This window comes from Bubalus kerabau, chromosome X, assembly GCF_029407905.1.
Source record: "Bubalus kerabau isolate K-KA32 ecotype Philippines breed swamp buffalo chromosome X, PCC_UOA_SB_1v2, whole genome shotgun sequence".
NCBI lineage: Eukaryota > Metazoa > Chordata > Mammalia > Artiodactyla > Bovidae > Bubalus > Bubalus kerabau.
Window position 1 is genome coordinate 22,658,207 of NC_073647.1, and position 21,969 is coordinate 22,680,175.

At 45.7% G+C, this 21,969-nt stretch overlaps 2 long non-coding RNA genes across 6 annotated transcripts; one reads left to right on the forward strand and one right to left on the reverse strand.

Moving 5' to 3' along the window:
- Positions 1-569: 569 nt before the first annotated feature.
- On the reverse strand, positions 570-8,209 carry LOC129638547 (uncharacterized). 5 transcript variants are annotated; one of them, XR_008707897.1, is made up of 5 exons: positions 7,686-7,723; positions 6,156-6,317; positions 2,838-2,937; positions 2,409-2,489; positions 570-1,851 (listed from the first exon to the last, which is right to left on the reverse strand). It is a non-coding gene; the product is annotated as an uncharacterized LOC129638547 (long non-coding RNA). The 5 variants fall into 5 exon arrangements; XR_008707898.1 differs by lacking the exons at positions 6,156-6,317; positions 7,686-7,723 and adding an exon at positions 7,858-8,209; XR_008707896.1 differs by lacking the exons at positions 6,156-6,317; positions 7,686-7,723 and adding an exon at positions 3,635-3,727.
- A 12-nt stretch (positions 8,210-8,221) lies between these two features.
- On the forward strand, positions 8,222-11,585 carry LOC129638548 (uncharacterized). Its single transcript, XR_008707901.1, has 2 exons — positions 8,222-8,846; positions 9,595-11,585. It is a non-coding gene; the product is annotated as an uncharacterized LOC129638548 (long non-coding RNA).
- Positions 11,586-21,969: the final 10,384 nt, after the last annotated feature.

Genomic DNA, 21,969 nt, shown 5'->3' on the forward strand with positions numbered 1-21,969 from the left:
TGACCATCAGTGGGCGCCTCCCGGGAGACTCTCTCAGATTACTGCTCTAGGCCACAGTATAGGAGGGGGAAAGCTCACCTTTCCCGAGCCGCTTTTGACAGCCTAAGCCAGTGCATAGACTGAAGCAGGAACACAAGAACATCCCTAACAGTGAACTCCAAAATTCTGAGGGATGCTGTAACATAGGGTAAAGCCTTCATCATCAAAGTCTCACCTTTGCCAGAAAGTAATCCACTCTCATGTCACACTCAGCGATGTGCACTATTCTCTTCAGTCCCCATGCTACAATGATCCCAGGCAGTATCAGGGACTGAGAAATAGGTAGCAGACACTTTTGACCACAGAAAGTCCAATGCACCTTTCACATTGAGGGCCTTTATCCTCCTGTCCAGCTTTCTCCTTGTGCTCTGAGAGCAGCTCTATAGAGGGTCACTCTTCCCAGCCCCTTCCCCACCTCTAGGCAGGTCCGTATGCAGTCAGTCATTCCATCTTTCCTGATCAGGGGCGTGCTTTCCCCTTTGAGCCCCTAATCTCTCCAGTACTTCTCCTGAAAAGAACCGACAATCAAAAGTGGCCGAGAACCGCTCACCAAACTCATTTAGTTCAAGACTAAATTGGTACAGCTACTATGGAAAACAGTATGAAAGTCCCTCAAAAACTTAAAAACAGAACTACCATCTAGTCCAGCAATCCCACTTGTGGTATGTATCCAAAGGAATACCTCACACCAAGAATTTACAGAACATTAACATTCCCACGAGTGAGTAGACATTCACTGAGGTACTGTCTCATGAGCCTAAGTGACATGGCTGGCCTAGGAATGAATTCCTGGGAAGGAACCAGAAAGCCAGATCCCATCTCAAATTCAGAAGAAGATTACCTTCTCGTTCCATGAGAGCCCTGATTTGTGCGACTGTCACCATTTGGAGAGTCACCTTTGTGGAATCCTCAACCTTGTGACTTATTTTTAAGTGCCAATACACAGCAGATTTACCAATTACACCATCCATTTAGGCTTTCTTGACCCCTGCCTCCAATGAAGGCAGCCAAGATGACTTTGATGGGCAGTGGGAACAAGCGTGTTTGGAAGGGGAAGAAGGCCTCACGGTTATTCTTAAATTTCACAACTGTTTTGACTAGGAAATAAGCCAGTTTTGATCATCATCATGTCACTTGGTGAAGGAACATGGGCCTACGACAGGTTTTTCTAAGTATCTCAGGCTTCAGGTTTTCACTGAGTAGGAGACTATCCCACCCCCATCTTTCACAGCTTTAAAGTAATTTCACCAATTACACGGATGAACAAAAAGTCTTCAAACATGCCCTCTAAAGCCTACACACTTTCGTTTCCAATCACAAGGAAATGTGGATTTTCTTTTTACCTTCGGTGAATGAAATTCAGGTTCTGTGATGCCTCCTTCTGGATAAAACCCGTGCTAATAAAGCAACAGAGGAGCCCGAGGTTTCTATGAAACTAGAGGTTAGAAGTGTCTCTGAATGCACCTTGGAAGAGCTCACATTTCTATTTAGCGCTTTTCCCCCACCCCAACTGTGAAAACTCTTCCACACATTTTCAACAAATTAACCACTGCCCAGGAAAGAAGTAACTTTATACAGACAACGAAAGAGAGGAGACCTTTTCCGCACCGCCAGTTAACAAGCACCTTCTTGGTGCCTGAACTTGGTGCTGAGCCACATCAGCTTCCGCATAAGGCGTCAGAGATGGCCAGAAAAGAAAGTGGCTCAGAGCAAGGCAAAGTGTGAGTTGCTGGGCTACCTCTTGGCATCATAGCAGGATTAATGAGGCTGGTTTCCAAGAAGCCCAGTAATATCTGAGGAAATTTGCTGGCCCTGTGAAAGGAAACAAACGTTTGGTTGAAATGGGGGTCTGGACAGGTAGGGAGATGAGCTAAATCAAGCCACAGTGTTCTGTTCCCATATGCTGGAAATGGTGTACTAATTCCCTCCGTACCTCCTGTGTGCTGAGTGCTTTACAAAAACCATACAAGAGACATCCCTGAGAGCAAGGTGTGATTCCCATTTTGCAAATGTGGAAATTGAGGCTCAAAGATGACAGTAAGAAAGAGTCAGACTCAGACGATAAAATTTATTTTTAATGAAACACGATGTATTGTCTCAGCAACACCTGCAAAGCAAAAAAAAAAAAAAAAAAAAAGCCCGACAAACTGTGGAAGGGTAAATATTTAATGAAGTACTGACCCGCATATTACTTGAATTGTTAGCCTACACCTCCAGGACCCCTGCAAAGTAAATGCCCACCCACTTATGGAGGGGAGAGACTGGCAGACTATCATTCTCTGCCACTCACTTGGTGTACAGGCCTCATCTTTCTCCCCTTTCCTAAATAGAGCTGGCTTTAAATTACATTCAAATCCATGTTCCCCTACCTGAAAAAAACAGCACTCCCACAGTCTCTGGATTCCTGAAGTTTGTTTTTCACAATCCCATCCAGTCCAGCCTGCTTCTGCCTGGTATTACAAGTGTTTTCCAAAAGGATAAAAAGACAGGTCAGAGCTCTGATGTGAAAATAGCAAGATCAGGCTTTTTGGAAATGTGACATTCTAATAAATTCAGTCCGTCTGTAATAATGGCACTCATGGTGAACTGGAAAAAGATGCCACTGACTAGTTAAAGACATGGATTATAAACAGTGTCTGAGCAGCGCTCAGGGAGTGATCCTGACATTGTTGGAAGTTCCGATCTTAGACACTCAGGGAAGACATTTCACACCATGTTAAATAATCTTACAGCTGATGGGATGGATGCTACCCTCCTCCCAGCATTTGTGGCCCCACATAACATAAGGTTGCACTTACTCATCTGGCAGGTCTGGACAGATGTGGCTAATTCCGGGTCCACTCTCTTCTCATTACAGGCCCATCGGCTGGCCAGTACTAGATTTTTCCATCACAGGTCCTGAAGGAAACAGTGATTATGCAGACCTCCAAGGAGACTTGCTTACAGATGGACAGCCTAACACAGCGGCAGGAAAATTAGGTAAGTTGCAAGCTCGTAACATGAGTGGCTGGGGCAAACTTCCCCTTTCCCTTATCCACAAAACACCAAGGCAGCCAAGGGCCGTCAGCTGTCCTAACACCGCACGCGGTCCCTCAGAGCCTTACTGTCTCGTTTCACGTGGAAAATAACAGAAATACCCTCAATGCTGAAGAAAGGTCACAAAAATGGCCAAGATCAACATTTGAACCAATCCCCGGCAACGATATATCCACCCCAAACGCCCTGCAAGAGAAAGCCGAATCAGCTCCAGGGCGGCCGCCAGTCACCAGTCAGACTGTCCGGCACCCCCACCCACCCAGCCAAACGCACCCGCCCTTCCCTCTCTTTAAGCCGCAAACACTACAAAGCACTAAGACTATAACTGGGAAGGAGGCTCCGAGACCCACATTTAAACCAAGAAAATCTTCTTCAAGTTTCAGCATGCCGTTACAATAATGCCCAACACCAAACCCGGAAGTGCCGGAGAGCTCTTCTCCGCCATCCACCCAAGAGCCCGCAGACACGTCTGTCAAAGTGTCCATCAGGACACACCATCTACCCGACTCTCCACTCACACCGCAGACAGCCAAATATGAATAAAGTTAGTAAAACTTACCCTTTTGCCATCTCCGGAAAGGGAGCCGCCATGTTAAATCCTAACCGAGGAAAACGGTCTACGGAAGCCCCATAGCACAATCCAGACAGTCAGGAGCTTAGGCACGTGCTAGGGCTTCTTCCGCCTTTCACGCCCCCGCCTCCCAACATAGTCATTGGTGGGCCTGCGATGATTGACGGGGACAATGGCCATTCCTCTCAGCTAGGTCTACTGGGGGGAAACTGTCCATTTCCCAAGGCCTAGCTGACGTTATGAAATCTCTGCTCCTATTCCTATGTCTTGCTATATCTATGTCCATCCCTGAAGGCCTAGCTCTACTTCTTAGGCCTTTGCACATACCTTGTGCTTTGTTTCTTGTCATCTTAGACTTTGGAAAGCATGAACATTCCATTTACCCGTGCCTAGATCAGTTACGTCCCCCTCCAGGAAGCCTTGGAGAAGGCGATGGCACCCCACTCCAGTACTCTTGCCTGGAATATTTCATGGGCGGAGGAGCCCGGTAGGCTGCAGTCCATGGGGTCGCAAAGAGTCGGACATGACTGAGGGACTTCCCTCTCGCTTTTCACTTTCATGCATTGGAGAAGGAAATGGCAACCCACTCCAGTGTTCTTGCCTGGAGAATTCCAGGGACGGGGGAGCCTGGTGGGCTGCCGTCTGTGGGGTCGCACAGAGTCGGACACGACTGAAGTGTGACTTAGCAGCCAGGAAGCCTTCCAAGTTTTACTCCTTCCAGGCAAAATGTGAGTTCTTCATATTAGATAGGGACATGGAGATGTATCAGAGCAGAGAGGCAGAGGACTTGTTTCTGAGCCCTGGGGTCAGATAGTACTGGGCTGTGCATGTTGTGTGGGACCCAAGGTTTGCACCTGGATATTTTGCAAGTCAGTTCAGGTTGCAGACATTTGCGGAAGACCAGGGAACACTGACAACAGGCTAACTCTAAGAAGCTTGCTAGGATTGGTACGACTGTTTTCAGGAATTTCATATCCTTTCCTGCTTTTCTATCTGTGAAAATCTTGTCCTTCCTACAAGGCCCAGGCATAAATCACTTCCCTAACTTTTTCCTGAATTCATGTTCCCACCCCAACCACAAGAGTTATTTCTCCTATTGCTATAGGAAGAAAGATATGAGGATTTCATATCTCTGCTGCAAATGTCATTAAGCTTCACAGTTATCCAAAGTGAGACTGGACGCCCCCTTCCTTCCAGGAGGCCTCTTGCTGAGAGATTTCTGCACCTGCTCACAATTTGTGAATTGTACAAATAAGAAGGCGCAGTTCCCCTAGGCTTGACTGCCTTGAGTGTTTAACTCATCTACACTCTACATGGTGTGTGGACCACATAGGCACGGGGTCCCTTAGCTGGACTGCATGGTCACAGTGCACAGTGCTCCTAGGAAAGGTGATCTACTGCTAGCAGTGTCCCTCCCATGGGCAAGATCATTTGAGGCTTCGTGGTGTGCAGTGTTATGCAGCAGTCCATGATGTTGCCCTACACACTGTGATGCCTAATTTTATGTGCCAACTTGCCTGGCCATGGAGCGTCCAAATTAAACATTATTTCTGGTTGTATCTGTGAGGGTGTTTCTGGATGAGTCTCATTTGTATTCCTCCCTGTTCTCATTCTAAAGAATGAACACCATAACCACCTGTTTTGAGTGGCTCCAGGAACTAAGAGTGTACTTCACATTTTGTGGAACCATTGTTTTGCTGCATACTAGATGTGCTTCTTCTAGGGAACGAGAACTTCTAAACCAGCAGAGATCAGACTTGCAGGGACACAAAGTACAACTGTTGCAGATGAGTCAGATTTATTTATGAGAGACACCACCTTTGTTTCTGCCCCTCTGTTCTGAAACTTGCAGATCTTGGCCATGGGAGAAACAACAGCATAAATGGGTTCCTGGTTCATAGTGGATATTACCTCCTAGCAGCCTGAGCTACAATTCTCCTTGCCACATGCTCCACACAGCAAGCATAGCCATTCACCCTAAACGTTTTGGGCACAACAGGATCTGCTACATGATAAGAGCCAAGAGGCTGACCTACTAGCATGGAGAGCCTGTTTTAGCTGTGGATCCACATTAGCCTGGGTGTGGTAGGAATAACAAGTGCTTTTTGAAGTCTTGGATGGTGGCCAAAATCTCTGCAATTCCCATAAGGATAACCCCGTTTTACTTCCTCTATTGATAAGGAGGGTGATTCACTCCTTCTGAACCTCATAGCTCTTTCTCCAGTGGCCAGGGAGCATGGGGCAGTAGACAGGAGATGAGAGTCTGTCTCTGCCTGGAAATTTCTGAAGTCAGGAGGTTTCCTGGAGCAGTCTATTCCAGCAGGGTGAGCAGAGACCATTATAGGGTGGATTCCGGAAGAAAAGGATGGGAACAAACTTCCACACCCAGTCTTAACTCTGCATCCCTCAGAAGGTGCAGAAGATGATTTCAGTGTCTTCAGAGATACAACCAGCTGGAGCACAGAGGTTAGAGGAAGCAACAGAACATTAGGATAGCCCTGACACTTACCAGCCACATAGAAATAGATGACCATTCATCACCACATTTATCCTCACAGCAATGCTTGTGTGGGAGATACATACAGCCTGGCCTAAAAAAGCCCTCAATAAATGAAAAAAAAATATGCACACTCCTCTCAAGTCTTCCCCAGGCCCAATATCCCTTGGTCTCCTATAAAACACAAAATGTGTCAATTGATTAATTAATTAATACCTGCCAATCCTGTATTAGGAGTACAGATGAGAAGAAGACCTACTCCCCCACATCCAAATCTCAGCATGTTTCTCTCCTGCCTGCTGAATTGGACTTGCATAGCTTAGTCAGGTAGCTCACATCTTAATGGATAAGTCATTCTTTAACACAAGTAGGTAATAATACTGAGATAAAGAGGTAAATTCCAGCTCTGATAAGAGAACAGAGAACTTTCTTTGACATCTGCATCCTGAGGAACCCCTCGGGCAGGAGGTGACACGTTGCAGCTTTGGGGGACCCCTAGACCGGGATGGCAAGATGTGAGTTGCGGACACCCACAGCCTATAAAATCTTTATGAATAATTGGGGAGAGACCCGAGCCCACCCACCCAGCGGGCACATCTTCAATCAGGACAGACTGTGACACTCTTGGTTTCTTTTCCCCAGGAGGATGATTTCAATGAGCACATGGTTTTAATGACCGCCCTCCGCCCTCCCTGCCTCAGCTGCCGCGCGCCCAACTTGCGCCGCCTCACTCCAAGGCCATGTGAGCCTTGTGCCTGCACAAGCCCACCAGGTCTCATGGCCAGTGGAACAGGGTGGGCCTGTGGATGTCAGCACAGAAGGCAAGGTCGACGGCTTCACCCGAGAAGCAGTTCAGGCAGCCATCATCCCCGTGTTGGACCAGGTCAACACCTGCCTGGACCACCTGGAGGAGAGGAATGACCACCTCCCTGGCCGCCTCCAGGAGTGCTTGAATCTAGCTGGCAGACACATCTTGAGTTCCAGCAGCTGCTCAGGGAGGCCCCAAGCGATTGGCAGCCCCTAGTGGAGCCCTCCAGGGGCCCTGGGGCCAGGCCTCAACCCTGCCTGCCTGAGCCCTCACCACCTGGCCTAGGGAGGCCTGCAGATGTCTTGGGGGATCTGCCTACCTGGGCCATCCTTCTGGTCCTTCCCTTCGTGGGCCTGGCATACCCCATCCTGGCATCCCCACCCAGGGTCAGGTGTGGGCCTGTGACCCACCCAACTTGCCTGCCTGCCCAACTCCTGGATGCTGCTCACTCTGCCCAGGCCTTGAGTGTTCACACTGAAGTAGTCTCCAACAGTGTGTGCACACTCACGCACACAAACACACATAAAAGGTCCTTAATATTCTCAAGTTTTTATAATATGGGCAAACCTCATACAAAAGAAGGGGTTAGGCTTGGTTTGGTGGATTCTAAATGGAGGCCAAAATGTCCCTTTTGAGAGGGTCCTTGGCTTTATCAGGGGAGTTCGGATTCCTTCAGGCGTGACATCAACCACAATTACAAAAAATGCATATTCTAAGCAGTGTGCAGATGTTACCTGATGCTAAGTGTTCCTGGGAACTGGTAGAATAATCCCAGAGGAGGGGGTCAGGGTCTCCCTGAGCCTGCTGAGTTTCAACCTCCGAGAAGAACCCTTTTTTCCTAACCTCCAAAAGCACTTCCTCCATTCTGTGCTAGGTACTACTGCGGGGGTGTCCTGGATCCCTTACCTTAGCAGTAGTTTTGCCTGAAAGGCAGTTTCCAGTTAGCCTCTGGAAGGTGTGTGGCTATCCTGCTTCCCTCTGTAAGTTGCCAGGGTTAACTGGTACAGGTACTTTGGGGCGAGGCCAAGAGGAAGTTTCACAAGTGTTACAAAGGATTCACCTGACCATCCTCTATTCTAAGGACTCTGGGTGTGAATAAATCATGCCTGGGAATTGAACGTGAGCTATTCCTTTGTTAGGCTAGTGTGGTGACTAAAAGGCCAGGCACTTCTGTTGGCCAGACCGAAGAATCTTTTTGGTTATAGAAATCAAATTTGGCCTGGGTGGATGATCTGTAGATTTCATTCACGGGACCTCCAAGGTTAATTACCTGTGGCCAGAGATCTGCACGTGTTTTAGTCCACTCAGAATGCTGTAACAAAATGCCACAGACTGGGTGGCTTAAATAGCTCCCATTTATTTTCTCATAATGCTGGAGCCTGAAAGCCCAAGAATAACACTGCCAGCAGGATTGGTTTCCGGTGAGACCTGTCTTCCTGGCTTGCAGATGGTCCCCTTCTCTTTGTGCCTTCACATGGTCTCTCTTTTATGTGTTTGTAGAGAGAGAGATCTAGCGTCTCTCCCTCTTACAAGGACACTCATTCTATCAGAAGAGGGCCCCACCCAGATGACTTCATTTAACCTTAATTATATCCTTAAAGGCCCCATCTCCAAATATAGTCACATTGGGAATTAGGTCTTTGACATATGAATTATGGGGAGGGGGAGCACAATTCAGTCCATAACATGTCAGATGATCCCCAGATGTATGTTATATCTTCTTTGCTACTGATGTTAACTGTCACCACCTAGGCTCATCTATGCCTGGCCCCCTCCAATATGCTACAAATCAGAGAGCCCATTTCAATGGCATCTACTTCTCAACGGCAAACTGAGTCTCAGCGGAAGTGCTTTTGCAAGCTTTGGATGCTTCCCTCACCCACTAATTTCTCCAGGTAAGGGTTACAGGAAAGATGCTTTAATTTCTTTGGAGGGCAAAGTTAGCAGTGAATGGGTAGACCCTCATAAGATTCAATACAGTACTCTCACGTTCAGAAGTTTTGAATTTCCTCCCCTACATTATGCCAGTAGCCTTCCAACCACTCAATACCATATGTCAGAGGCTAGCATCTGGTCCAGGCTTGCATTAGACAACCCAGAAAACAGAATCACAGCCTGCTGCCTGAGCTCACCACTGTAAATAAAATTCATGAATGCCTACCACTCTTTCCATTTCACTCTATTCCTTTCCTGACACTGCATCTCACTTGCCATCCCTGGGTAATATACCTTAAGTCAATCTAGAAGGATGACAGCATCTTTGGACGGTCAATAATATTACGATCTCCATGAGGTGGCCCCTTTCCCTCTGCACATAAATACATAGGGCCCATGGGATAGAATAAATGGACAGCAGTTATTGAATCATATCATGAAAATGACCATTTAATACTTCTCATTAGGAATGACTTCATCTTTGCACCATAAGCATTTTATCTTTCCAACTTGGGGACAAAGGAGGGTTAATAAACAGTTAATTTCAGTACTCCCTTTCCTGGAAAAAAGATTAGTGCAAGCTCTTCAGGATTCTATCATTCCCGTTGTCAGCGAGTGTAAAAGAAATGGAAATATGATTCAGTCGGGACCATTGAGAGGTGCAGAGTGTACTAGGGTGCTTCTAAGAAACGTTTCCTCTCTCCCCAGAACTAAATGCACAGAGGGCTGGTCCTTTTGTTTTCCCTGTGGAAATGGTTGGATCTGGATGTGACTCCTGGGAACTGCTGTAGCCATCTTGCCAAGAGCCTGACAGTGAAGCCAAATCATGGAGGATGACAGATACAGGGAATCACAGAGAAGTGGAACTGGAGCGCTGTGTCTAGAGCCTGCTATACCCCTGGACTTCTCCCCTGATGACACTAAAAAAAAGGGAAGCTCTTAATAAGTGTGTAACAGGTATTGGAAACCCACGTACGTGGTTTCCTCTGTGTGTCCATCTGTGTGTGTGTATCTTGCTCAATGTAAATTATTAGAGTCACTGGGCTTCCTTGGTGGTACAGTGCATAAGAATCTGCCTACCAATGCAGGGGACACAGGTGTGATCCCCGGTCCAGGAAGATTCCACATGCTGCGGAACAACTAAGCCCGTGTGCCACAACTACCAAGCCCACGTGCGGCAACTACTGAGGCCTGTGCGCCTAGAACCTGTGTCCACAGCAAGAAGCCACTGCAGGGAGAAACCCATGCGCCACAACAAAGGGTAGCCTCACTCTCTGCAACTAGAGAAAGCCCACATGCAGCGCAACCAAAATGAAGGCCCAGCACAACCAAAAACAAAGTCATTTAAAAAATAAATTATTAGAGCCACTGAAGTCAAGTATTAGCCATCATCCAAATAGGCACTGATTTACAGGAGCGTAGTGCAAATCAATTAGATGATTAAACGGAGGCTGAAGAAGGGAAGGAGAATTGCCTAAGGTCACTCCAGAAGTTAGTAGCAGGTATAAGACTAGAACCCTAGTATTGGCCTGGGAGAGGCTGCAACTCTCCAAGTATTCTGGGATGCTAATGAAGAGTAGAAGGGACAAGAAAAAAGGATCTCAAAATGACAGAGTTTCAGAGGCACCTCTCTAAATGACCCGTCATCAGATATATTTAAAAAATATGCATTCTTAAAGAATATATCAACAGAAGGATGGCTTAGGAAAACTAGCTGTCTCAGCCTGACATGTATCTCTGTCCATCTCAAGATTTAGTAGATGGCACTGTGGGCAGAGTAGGCTCTACAGGAAAGGTACCCTTCACCTCTCCTTTCCAAATCTAGACTTCTCTTTCCCTCAGTTCTCCTCTTCCCAGGCCGGAGACATGGCCTGTGAGGAATACAATAAACACCCAGGCAGATGCTTTATCCGTGGCACTGATTCATGAAATACAAAGCTGTTGTATTTCAAGACTCAAATGAATTCAGTACTCATTCAACTTCTCCACCTGTGCAGGCACAGACTAAAACAAAGACACAGACTGCCACCTAGGGGTTATTTTTCAGTTTAGATCAGTTCAGTCGCTCAGACCTGTCTGACTCTGTGCGAACCCAAGGACTGCAGCACGCCAGGCCTCTCTGTCCATCACCAACTCCTGGAGCTTGCCCAAATTCGTATCCATCGAGTCATCAATGCCATCCAACCATCTCATCCTCTGTCGTCCCCTTCTCCTCCCACCTTCTGTCTTTCCCAGCATCAGGGTCATTTGCAATGACTCACTTTTTCGCATTGGGTGGCCAAAGGATTGGAGTTTCAGCTTCAGTATCAGTCCGTCCAATGAATATTCAGGACTTATTTCCCTTAGGATTGACCGGTTGGACTCCATTCAGTCCAAGGATGCTTAGGAGTCTTCTCCAACACCATAGTTCAAAAGCATCAATTCTTTGGCACTCAGCTTTCTTTATGGTCCAACTCTCACATCCATACATGACCGCTGGAAAAACCATAGCTTTGACTAGACGAACCTTTGTCGGAAAATAATGTCTCTGCTTTTTAATATGCTGTCTAGGTTGGTCATAGCTTTTCTTCTAAGGAGCAAGCGTCTTTTAATTTCATGGCTGCAGTCACCATCTGCAGTGATTTGGGAGCCCCCAAAATAAAGTCTGTCAGTGTGTCCATTGCTTCCCCATCTATTTGCCATGAAGTGATGGCACTGGATGACATGTTCTTAGTTTTCTGAATGTTGAGATTTGCCCCAGCTTTTCCCCTCTCCTCTTTCACCTTCACCAAGAGGCTCTTTAGTTCCTCTTCGCTTTCTGCCATAAGGATGGTGTCATATGCATATCTGAGGTTATTGAAATTTCTCCCAGCAATGTTGGCCAAGAGGACACACTGATCATAGCAAACACCCTCCTCCAGCAACACAAGAGATGACTATACTCATGGACATCACTAGATGGTCAATACTGGTATCAGGTTGATTATATTCTTTGCAGCTGAAGATGGAGAAGCTCTATACCGCCAGCAAAAACACGACCAGAAGCTGACTGTGGCTCAGATCATGAACTCTTTATTGCCAAATTCAGACTTAAATTGAAGAAAGTAGGGAAAACAACTAGACCATTCAGGTATGACCTAAATCAACTCCCTTACGATTATATAGTGGAAAGGACAAATAGATTCAAGGGATTAGATCTGAAAGAAAGACTGCCTGAAAAACTAGGGTCGGAGGTTTGTGACATTGTACAGGAGGCGGTGATCAAGACCATCCCCAAGAAAAAGAAGTACAAAAAGGCAAAACGGTTGTCTGAGCAGTCCTTACAAATAGCTGAGAAAAGAAGAGAAGCTAAAGGCAAAGGAGAAAAGGAAAGATATAAGCATCTGAATGCAGAGCTCCAAAGAATAGCAAGGAGAGATAAGAGAGCCTTCCTAAGTGATCAATGCAAAGAAAGACGAGAACAATAGAATGGGAAAGAGTACAGATCTCTTCAAGAAAATTAGAGATACCAAGGGAACGTTTCATGCAAAGATGGGCACAATAAAGGACAGAAATGCTATGGACCTAACAGAAGCAGAAGATATTAAGAAGAGGTGGCAAGAATACACAGAAGAACTATACAAAGAGAGCTTCATGACCCAGATGACCACGATGGTGTGATCACTCATCTAGAGCCAGACATGCTGGAATGCAAAGTCAAGTGGACCTTAGGAAGCATCACTATGAACAAAGCTAGAGGAGGTGGAATTCCAGCTGAGCTGTTTCAAATCCTAAAAGATGATGGTGTGAAAGTGCTGCACTCAATACGCCAGCAAATTTGGAAAACTCAGCAGTGGCTACAGGACTGGAAAAGGTCAGTTTCATTCCAATCCCAAAGAAAGGTAATGCCAAAGAATGTTCAAAGTACTGCACAATTGCACTCATCTCACACACTAGCAAAGTAATGCTCAAGATTCTCCAAGCCAGGCTTCAACAGTATGTGAACCATGAACTTCCAGAAGTTCAAGCTGGATTTAGAAAAGGCAGAGGGACTAGAGATCAAATTGCCAACATCTGTTGGATCATCGAAAAAGCAATAGAGTTCCAGAAAAACATCTACTTCTGCTTTATTGACTATGCCAATGCCTTTCACTGTGTGGATCATGACAAAATGTGGAAAATTCTGAAAGAGATGGGAACACCAGACCACCTTACCTGCCTCCTGAGAAATCTGTATGCAGATCAGGAAGCAACAGTTAGAAACAGACATGGAACGACAGACTGGTTCAAGATTGGGAAAGGAGTATGTCAAGGCTGAATATTGTCACCCTGCTTACTTAACTGATAGGCAGAGTACATCATAAGACATGCCGGGCCAGATGAAGCAAAAGCTGGAATCATGATTGCTCGGAGAAATATCAAAAACCTCAGGTGGTATTTATAGTGGAGGGGGAGATGGTCCAAATATTTTGCTCTGTGCTCACGCTTGGGCAAGCATTTTCCCTACAAGGAGCATAATTTCCTCGCCTATAACATGAGTATGTGGTCCTGGAACAGTAGTTCCCAAACTCAGCTCCACAAAAATCTGTATGCTTTTAGTCATTCATAATCTAGGGCACTCTGCCCCTAGCTATTCTGGTTCAGAGGTGTGGAGTTAGCAAAGTCAAGGCCTGGACAGGTGTGAAACAAGAACAAAAACAATCCCCCAGGGCTTCCACAGGCCCCATGTAAGAAATCTGTGATGTAGATGTTAAAAGGTGCTGCTCCGACAAGGTAGCCAGGTTTCCTCACTCTCGGGCTCTGAAAGCCTTCAACAGCCTAATGCAAGTTGTGAACTATCAATAGATGTTAATATCATGCAACATTCTGAAAGGTGTTTGACCAGAGAACCAACACCTACTAACAGTCCAGGCACAACAGCATTTTCCACATCACAGTTAAGAAAACCCTAGATTAGGTGTCTTGGCTCAGATTGTCTAAACAAAGTATCATAGACTAGGTAGCTCAAACTACAGAAATCTATTTCTCACAAATTTGGCGGCTGTTAACTCCAAGATTAAGGTGCCAGCATATGATTGCCTTCTCCCTATGTCCTCACATGGCCTTTCCTCAGTGTGTGTAGGCAGAAAGAGATCTCTCTATCTCTTCCTCTTCTTATAAGGCCATCAATCCTGTTGGATTAAGACGCCCCCCTCATGACCTCTTTTAAATTCATCTCCAAGACTTTCTATCTTCAAATATAATCACATTAGAGTTAAGTGTTGAAAAGACTAACTGGGGTGAGGAGTGGTTACACAAGTCAGGCTATAGCACTAGAAGATATCCAAGGCCACTCTGAGTCTATATCCTAAGATTCTCAGTGAACCATTTTGTCCTGACGAATCATTGTTCACAATATGAAGGAATTTCCACTGGGAAAATAGTATAGATAACCTCAGTTCAGTTCAGTTCACTCAGCCGTGTCCGACTCTTTAGGACCCCATGAACCGCAGCACACCAGGCCTCCCTGTCCATTGGTAGACGGCCGAAGTCCACCCAAGCCCATGTCCACTGAGTTGGTGATGCCATCCAGCCATCTCATCCTCTGTCGTCCTCTTTTCCTCCTGCCCTCAGTCTTTCCCAGCATCAGGGTCTTCTCAAATGAGTCAGCTCTTCACATCAGGTGGCCAAAGTATTGGAGTTTCAGCTTCAACATCAGTCCTTCCAATGAACACCCAGAACTGATCTCCTTTAGGATGGACTGGTTGGAGCTCCTTGCAGTCCAGGGGACGCTCAAGAGTCTTCTCCAACACCACAGTTCAAAAGCATCAATTCTTCGGCGCTCAGCTTTCTTCACAGTCCAACTCTCACATCCATACATGACCACTGGAGAAACCATGGCCTTGACTAGACAGACCTTTGTTGACAAAGTAATGTCTCTGCTTTTTAATATGCTGTCTAGGAGAAATCTGTATGCAGGTCAGGAAGCCAACAGTTAGAACTGGACATGGAACAACAGACTGGTTCCAAATAGGAAAAGGAGTATGTCAAGGCTGTATATTGTCACCTGCTTATTTAACTTATATGCAGAGTACATCATGAGAAACACTGGACTGGAAGAAGCACAAGCTGGAATCAAGACTGCCGGGAGAAATATCAATAACCTCAGATATGCAGATGACACCACCCTTATGGCAGAAAGTGAAGAGGAACTAAAAAGCCTCTTGATGAAAGTGAAAGTGGAGAGTGAAAAGTTGGCTTAAAGCTCAACATTCAGAAAACTAAGATCATGGCATCCGGTCCCATCACTTCATGGGAAATAGATGGGGAAACAGTGGAAACAGTGTCAGACTTTATTTCCTTGGGCTTCAAAATCACTGCAGATGGTGACTGCAGCCATGAAATTAAAAGACACTTACTCCTTGGAAGGAAAGTTATGACCAACCTAGATAGCATATTCAAAAGCAGAGACATTACTTTGCCAACAAAGGTCTGTCTAGTCAAGGCTGTGGTTTTTCTTGTGGTCATGTATGGATGTAAGAGTTGGACTGTGATGAAGGCTGAGCGCCGAAGAATTGATGCTTTTGAACTGTGGTGTTGGAGAAGACTCTTGAGAGTCCCTTGGACTGCTAGGAGATCCAACCAGTCCATTCTGAAGGAGATCAGCCCTGAGATTTCTTTGGAAGGACTGATGCTAAAGCTGAAACTCCAGTACTTTGGCCACCTCATGTGAAGAGTTGACTCGTTGGAAAAGACTCTGATCCTGGGAGGGACTGGTGGCAGGAGGAGAAGGGGACGACAGAGGATGAGATGGCTGGATGGCATCACTGACTCGATGGATGTGAGTCTGAGTGAACTCCGGGAGTTGGTGATGGACAGGGAGGCCTGGCGTGCTGGGATTCATGTGGTCGCAAAGAGTTGAACACGACTGAGCGACTGAACTGAACTGAAGTGAACTGAGGTTGGTCATAACTTTCCTTCCAAGGAGTAAGCGTCTTTTAATTTCATGGCTCCAATCACCATCTGCAGAGATTTTGGAGCCCAGAAAAACAAAGTCACCCACTGTTTCCAATGTATCCCCATCTACTTGCCATGAAGTGATGGGACCGGATGCCATGATCTCAGTTTTCTGAATGTTGAGCTTTAAGCCAACTTCTTCACTCTCCTCTTTCACTTTCAGCAAGAGGCTCTTTAGTTCTTCTTCACTTTCTGCCATAAGGGTGGTATCATCTGCATATCTGAGGTTATTGATATTTCTCCCAGCAATCTTGTTTCCAGCTTGTGCTTTCTCCAGCCCTGCGTTTCTCATGATGTACTCTGCATATAAGTTAAATAAGCAGGTGACAATATACAGCCTTGATGTACTCCTTTTCCTATATGGAACCAGTCTGTTGTTCCATGTCCAGTTCTAACTGTTGCTTCCTGACCTGTATACAGGTTTCTCAAGAGGCAGGTCAGGTGGTCTGGTATTCCCATCTCCTTCAGAATTTTCCACAGTTTATTGTGATCCACACAGTCAAAGGCTTTGGCATAGTCAACAAAGCAGAAATAAATGTTTTCTTGGAACTCTCTTGCTTTGTCAGTGACCCAGCAGATGTTGGCAATTTGATCTCTGGTTCCTCTGCCTTTTCCAAAACCAGCTTGTACATCTGGAAGTTCATGGTTCACATATTGCTGAAGCCTGGCTTGGAGAATTTTGAGCATTACTTTTGCTAGAGTGTGAGATTAGTGCAATTGTGCGGTAGTCTGAGCATTCTTTGGCATTGCCTTTTTTGGGATTGCAATGAAAACTGACCTTTTCCAGTCCTGTGGCCACTGCTGAATTTTCCAAATTTGCTGGCATATTGAGTGCAGCACTTTCACAGCATCATCTATTAGGATTTGATATAGCTCAGCTGGAATCCCAACACCTCCACTAGCTTTGTTCATCGTGATGCTTCCTGAAGCCCACTTGACTTCACATTCCAGGATGTCTGGTTCTACGTGAGTGTGAGTGATCACACCATCATTATTATCTGGGTCGTGAAGATATTTTTTGTACAGTTCTTCTCTGTATTCTTGCCACCACTTCTTAATATCTTCTGCTTCTGTTAGGTCCATACCATATCTGTCCTTTATCGAACCCATCTTTGCATGAAATGTTCCCTTGGTATCTCTAATTTTCTTGAAGAGATCTTTAGTCTTTCCCATTCTATTGTTTTCTTCTATTTCTTTGCATTGATCACTAAGGAAGGCTTTCTTATCTCTCCTTGCTATTCGTTGGAACTCTGCATTCAGATGCTTATATCTTTCCTTTTCTCCTTTGCTTTTCGCTACTCTTCTTTTCACAGCTATTTGTAAGGGGTCCCCAGACAGCCATTTTGCTTTTTTGCATTTCTTTTCTTGGGGATAGTCTTGATTCCTGTCTCCTGTACAATGTCACAAACCTCCATCCACAGTTCATCAGGCACTCTGTCTACCAGATCTAGTCCCTTAAATCTATTTCTCACTTCCACTGTACAGTCATAAGGGATTTGATTTAGGTCATACGGAATGGTCTAGTGATTTTTTCCCCACTTTCTTCAATTTCAGTCTGAATTTGCCAATAAGGAGTTCATGATCTGAGCCACAGTCAGCTCCCGGTCTTGTTTTTGCTGACTGTATAGAGCTCCTCCATGTTTGGCTGCAAAGAATACAATCAATTGGATTTTGGGGTTGACCATCTGGTGAGGTCCATGTGTAGAGTCTCCTCTTGTGTTGTTGGAAGAGGGTGTTTGCTATGACCAGCGCATTCTCTTGGCAGAACTCTATTAGCCTTTGCCCTGCTTCACTCTGTACTCCAAGGCCAAATTTGCCTGTTACTTCAGGTGTTTCTTGACTTCCTACTTTGGCATTCCAGTCCCCTATAATGAAAAGGACATCTTTGGGGGGTGTTATTTCTAGAAGGTCTTGTAGATAACCTCACAGAGGTGTATTTTCAAAGTGTTCTTAGTGCCTCCAATGAAAGACATTGCCAAAGAACAAAGTATTACTGTGATGACCAGTCCTTTTGGGTGAGGGCGGGGAGGCTGTCCTTTCTATGAATACTGGGACCAAAACAAGAACCAATATTCTGAACCTGCTCAGAACGCTAGTCCATATCACGTTACCAATTCTAACTCAGATGGTGCCAAGCCATGCCTTATTTGTCATCAGTTCAGTTCAATTTAGCCGCTCAGTCGTGTCCGACTCTTTGCGACCCCATAAATTGCAGCACACCAGGCCTCCCTGTCTATCACCAACTCTCGGAGCTCACCCAAACCCACGTCCATCGAGTCAGTGATGCCATCCAACCATCTCATCCTCTGTCGTCCCCTTTTCCTCCTGCCCCCAATCCCTCCCAGCATCAGAGACTTTTCCAATGAGTCAACTCTTCGCATCAGGTGGACAATCATGTCAACACAAATAACCAATAAACGATCTGTAACAGGAATAGAAATAGAAAAGAGTTTTCTTTGAACCAAACTAAGGACTATAGCCTAGGGAAAAACTTATCAGTAACTCTCAGAAGCTGTGATGGAGAAGCGTGGTTTTCATCACAGTTTTGTATCTTTTCAGAACAAAGAACCATCAAACAGAGACATGCAGGGGTACAGTCCTTCAAGATTTCAAAAGGGATAGATTATCACGTACAAGAGTGAATCAGCAGGAACTCGGTATCTGGGAAGAAAAACTTATCTTTAAAGGAATACTAGCATAAGCATCATAGGAGAGGGTAGCATTTATCCCTACCTTCAAAGTGGACATACTTTACTTCTAGATAATGATTTCTTTTCTTAAGGGCTAAGGCAGATGTACACTGCATGATAAACAGGTCATAAGACAGGCTACTCTAGTTAGCATAAAGTTCAAGCTAAATCACATATAAGCCAGAATGATTTCCCCATACCTCAATTGCGAAAATTTCTTCCTTCAGTCACAAAGTTGTACTGGTGCCAAACAGTGATCTCAAACTCTAATCCTGCATCTCAGCTTTACACAACATTCAAGTTGTGGACCATATGCTTATTTTCTCCTCTACTCTCCTGGAGGTAGAAAGGAGATTCCATTTATTTTCTACTCCTCTTAGGATATGGAGAGAGCACACTGAGCTGAAATTCTAGCCCTTTGCAAATCCGCAGATGTTTCCTTTACACCCATTTTTGATTCTGTGTCCACCCTAGGGGATTAGAAGGGATTCATACACCTTGAGTAAGCACATACCTTCCATACTGACTTTGTTTCTGTATATTGGCTCATGTCTTTTTATGAGTCCATATTCTGCTTGTGGGACTCTGCTTCTAAGTATTGGCTCATATTTCCACATACAGACTGTGGTAAATTGACTGAAAAAAAAGGCCACAGCAATTCCTCCTGTTCCTGGATGTGCAGCCCTTTGCTTATATGTTGAAGGCCGAGCTGAGGATTTGCTGATGGAGTTAGTGTGGGACATGAAGGAAACAGAGGAGTCGAGGAGGATGCCAAGGTGCTTGGCCTAGGCAATATGAAGAAAAGAACTTTCATTTACAAAGGGGAAGAAGACAAGAGGAAGAACAGAGTTGGGAGGGGCAATAAAGCAGTCAGTGAGGAAAACCTTCATGAATACCAAACCTATTTTTTTTTAAAGTAAACTTATAAAATCCGTAAAGCTTAGATTCCCTTAAATGTTCCCATATATATGCAATATATTAAGGAAGAGTTCAACTAAAATCCCAACTCCAAACAGGTGAGTTAATTACCTATTTTCATTTGGAACAAGAGTCACATCCTCTTCGGGTTGAGCTGTTGTGGGTATCCAGGGAGGTTGACCTGTAGCACTGTCTCATAAAAACACATGATTTGTGAAAGAAATTGGAGTGCCATTGCCCTAAGTCAACAGTGACTTATGTGCATATATGTGATGATGCTGTCAGAGAAAGTAACTTAATGATCTGAGTGTTAATTTGATTTTCTGGTATTGGTAATAGACTAAAAGCAAATGCCTCTGGTAACATCAGATACCCCTTCATTTTTATCTTTTCAAAGCTGATGCAGATGACCAGATGATTATTTTCTTTTAATCTTTTAGTATAGAAAATTAAGAGATTTCTTAGCATTCAACCTTCCTTACATTCGCATTCAACCTTCCTTACATTCCCTGGTCACGGTGCACTCTTTGAACATGCTGCTCTGGATTACGCTGGCTAGTGTTTGGGGCTTTCCCATTAATGTGGCAGGCAACATCTGCAGCGTAGGTGCCAATCATCTGTCTGAGAGATGCATGAATAAGCAGGGAAATGTGTTCACAGAACCTCATGCAAGCCAAGGAACTCAGAAGGCCAAGTGAGTGGCGGTCTCAGCAGGGAGGGTGGGAACTGGCTGACTCCTCTGCTCCAAGTGCAGAGGGCCTCGCCCCCATCCTGTAAGATGCAGAGTCCTGGGCCCTGGCCCCTGCCCTTCACCCACCGCCCGCCTGGGGAACCTAGACCCCGCCCCTCGTTTCTGATCCCTCCTCCTTATGGCCTTTAGCTCCGCCCACCCCCAGCCCTCTTCTCCCGCCCCGCCAGTCCTAGCTCCGCCTCCACCTTGCGCCTGCGCACTTGCAACCATCTTCTCTTGAGGGCGGGGCCTGTGCAGGAGCCAGTACTGCTCACGGCCCCGCCCACCCCTGCCCTGGGCCCGCCTCCATGGAAATCGCTGGTCAGGCTTAGCGTGTCAATTAAAATCAGAATGGTAGTGGGATTTCACAGTGTTTGGCAGTCTCAATGCAAATGCCTCAGGTAAAATCATACCCACTGACCTGAAATAGGGCCAATGGGCGATGGCTTACAGTCTTATGTGAGACTCGTTCTGTAGCAGGAGAGGATAATTAAGGGATAGAAAGTTCCAGCTGCAATTAGAGAAAAAGAGAAGTGATCCGAGCTCTGCATGCTGATGAACCTCTCGGGCAGGAAATGAGACACTGAAGCTTGAGGCCCTCTAGACTGAACGGCAAGAACAGAATTGCTGCCACCTTCAGCCCAAGATCTTTATGACACCCAGCCACCCTGAAGATCTACAGGCAGAACACTGCCAGTCTTACTCTCCTTTCCTTGGGGGTGGGGAGGGGGTTACTGACCACAGTAAGGCTATTTGCTGGGAAATTTTTTTTTTTTTAGTATTTATTAACTTGGCTGCGCTGGGTCTTAGTTGTGGCATGTGGAATCTATTTTACCAGCCACAGATCGAACTTGGGCCCCCTACATTGGAAGCATGGAGTCTCAGCCACTGGACCACCGGGGAAGTCCCTGCTGAAATGTTTAAACCACGGTAAGCTGGCTCAGACGGTAAAGTGTCTGCCTGCAATGAAGGAGACCCTGGTTCGATTCCTGGGTCGGGAAGATCCCCTGGAGAAGGAAATGGCAATCCACTCCAGCACTCTTGCCTGGAAAATCCCTTGGACGGAGGAGCCTGATACGCTATAGTCTGTGGGGTCGCAGAGTCGGATACGACTGAGCGACTTCACTTCACTTCAAGTTATACGTAAGACCTGCAATTTTAGTTAATTGCATGTCTAATTCCAGTTAGAATTGGAAAGTGTATCGATATGTTTAAAGAATAAACAAGGCCAAAAAATTCTACCCACTTAGTAATTTAATTCTGCTACTACCAAGTATTTATAAGACCTAGTTGTGTGGTGTAATAAAAGATGTCTCAGGCACAAGGGACCGAGATTCTAATGCAGGCTTCAGCAGGAATTAATTGTGCGCTTGCTGCTTCTAGTTTGGTCCTAATGACTTCTGAACTAATCTTCTATAAAACCATGCTGGTCACCCTACCTCTCCTTGCCCTTAGGAGTATCAGAAGATTTCTCCATGATCCCCAAATATGCATTCATGGCCTTCATGAAGTGGCTACAAGTATCATTTCTCTTAGGGAGGTGTTAGATTACCTGCTACCTTTAGGGGATCAGGCTTCCCAGGTGGCTTGGATGGTAAAGAATCTGCCTGTAATGCAGGAGACCAGGGTTCGATCCCTGGCTCGGGAAGATCCCCTGGAGAAAGAAATGGCAACCCACTCCAGTATTCTTGCCTGGAGAATCCCACGGACAGAGGAGCCTGGCGGGCTACAGTCCATGGGGTCGCACAGAGTCGGACATGACTGAGTGACTAACATTAAGGGGAATACTTC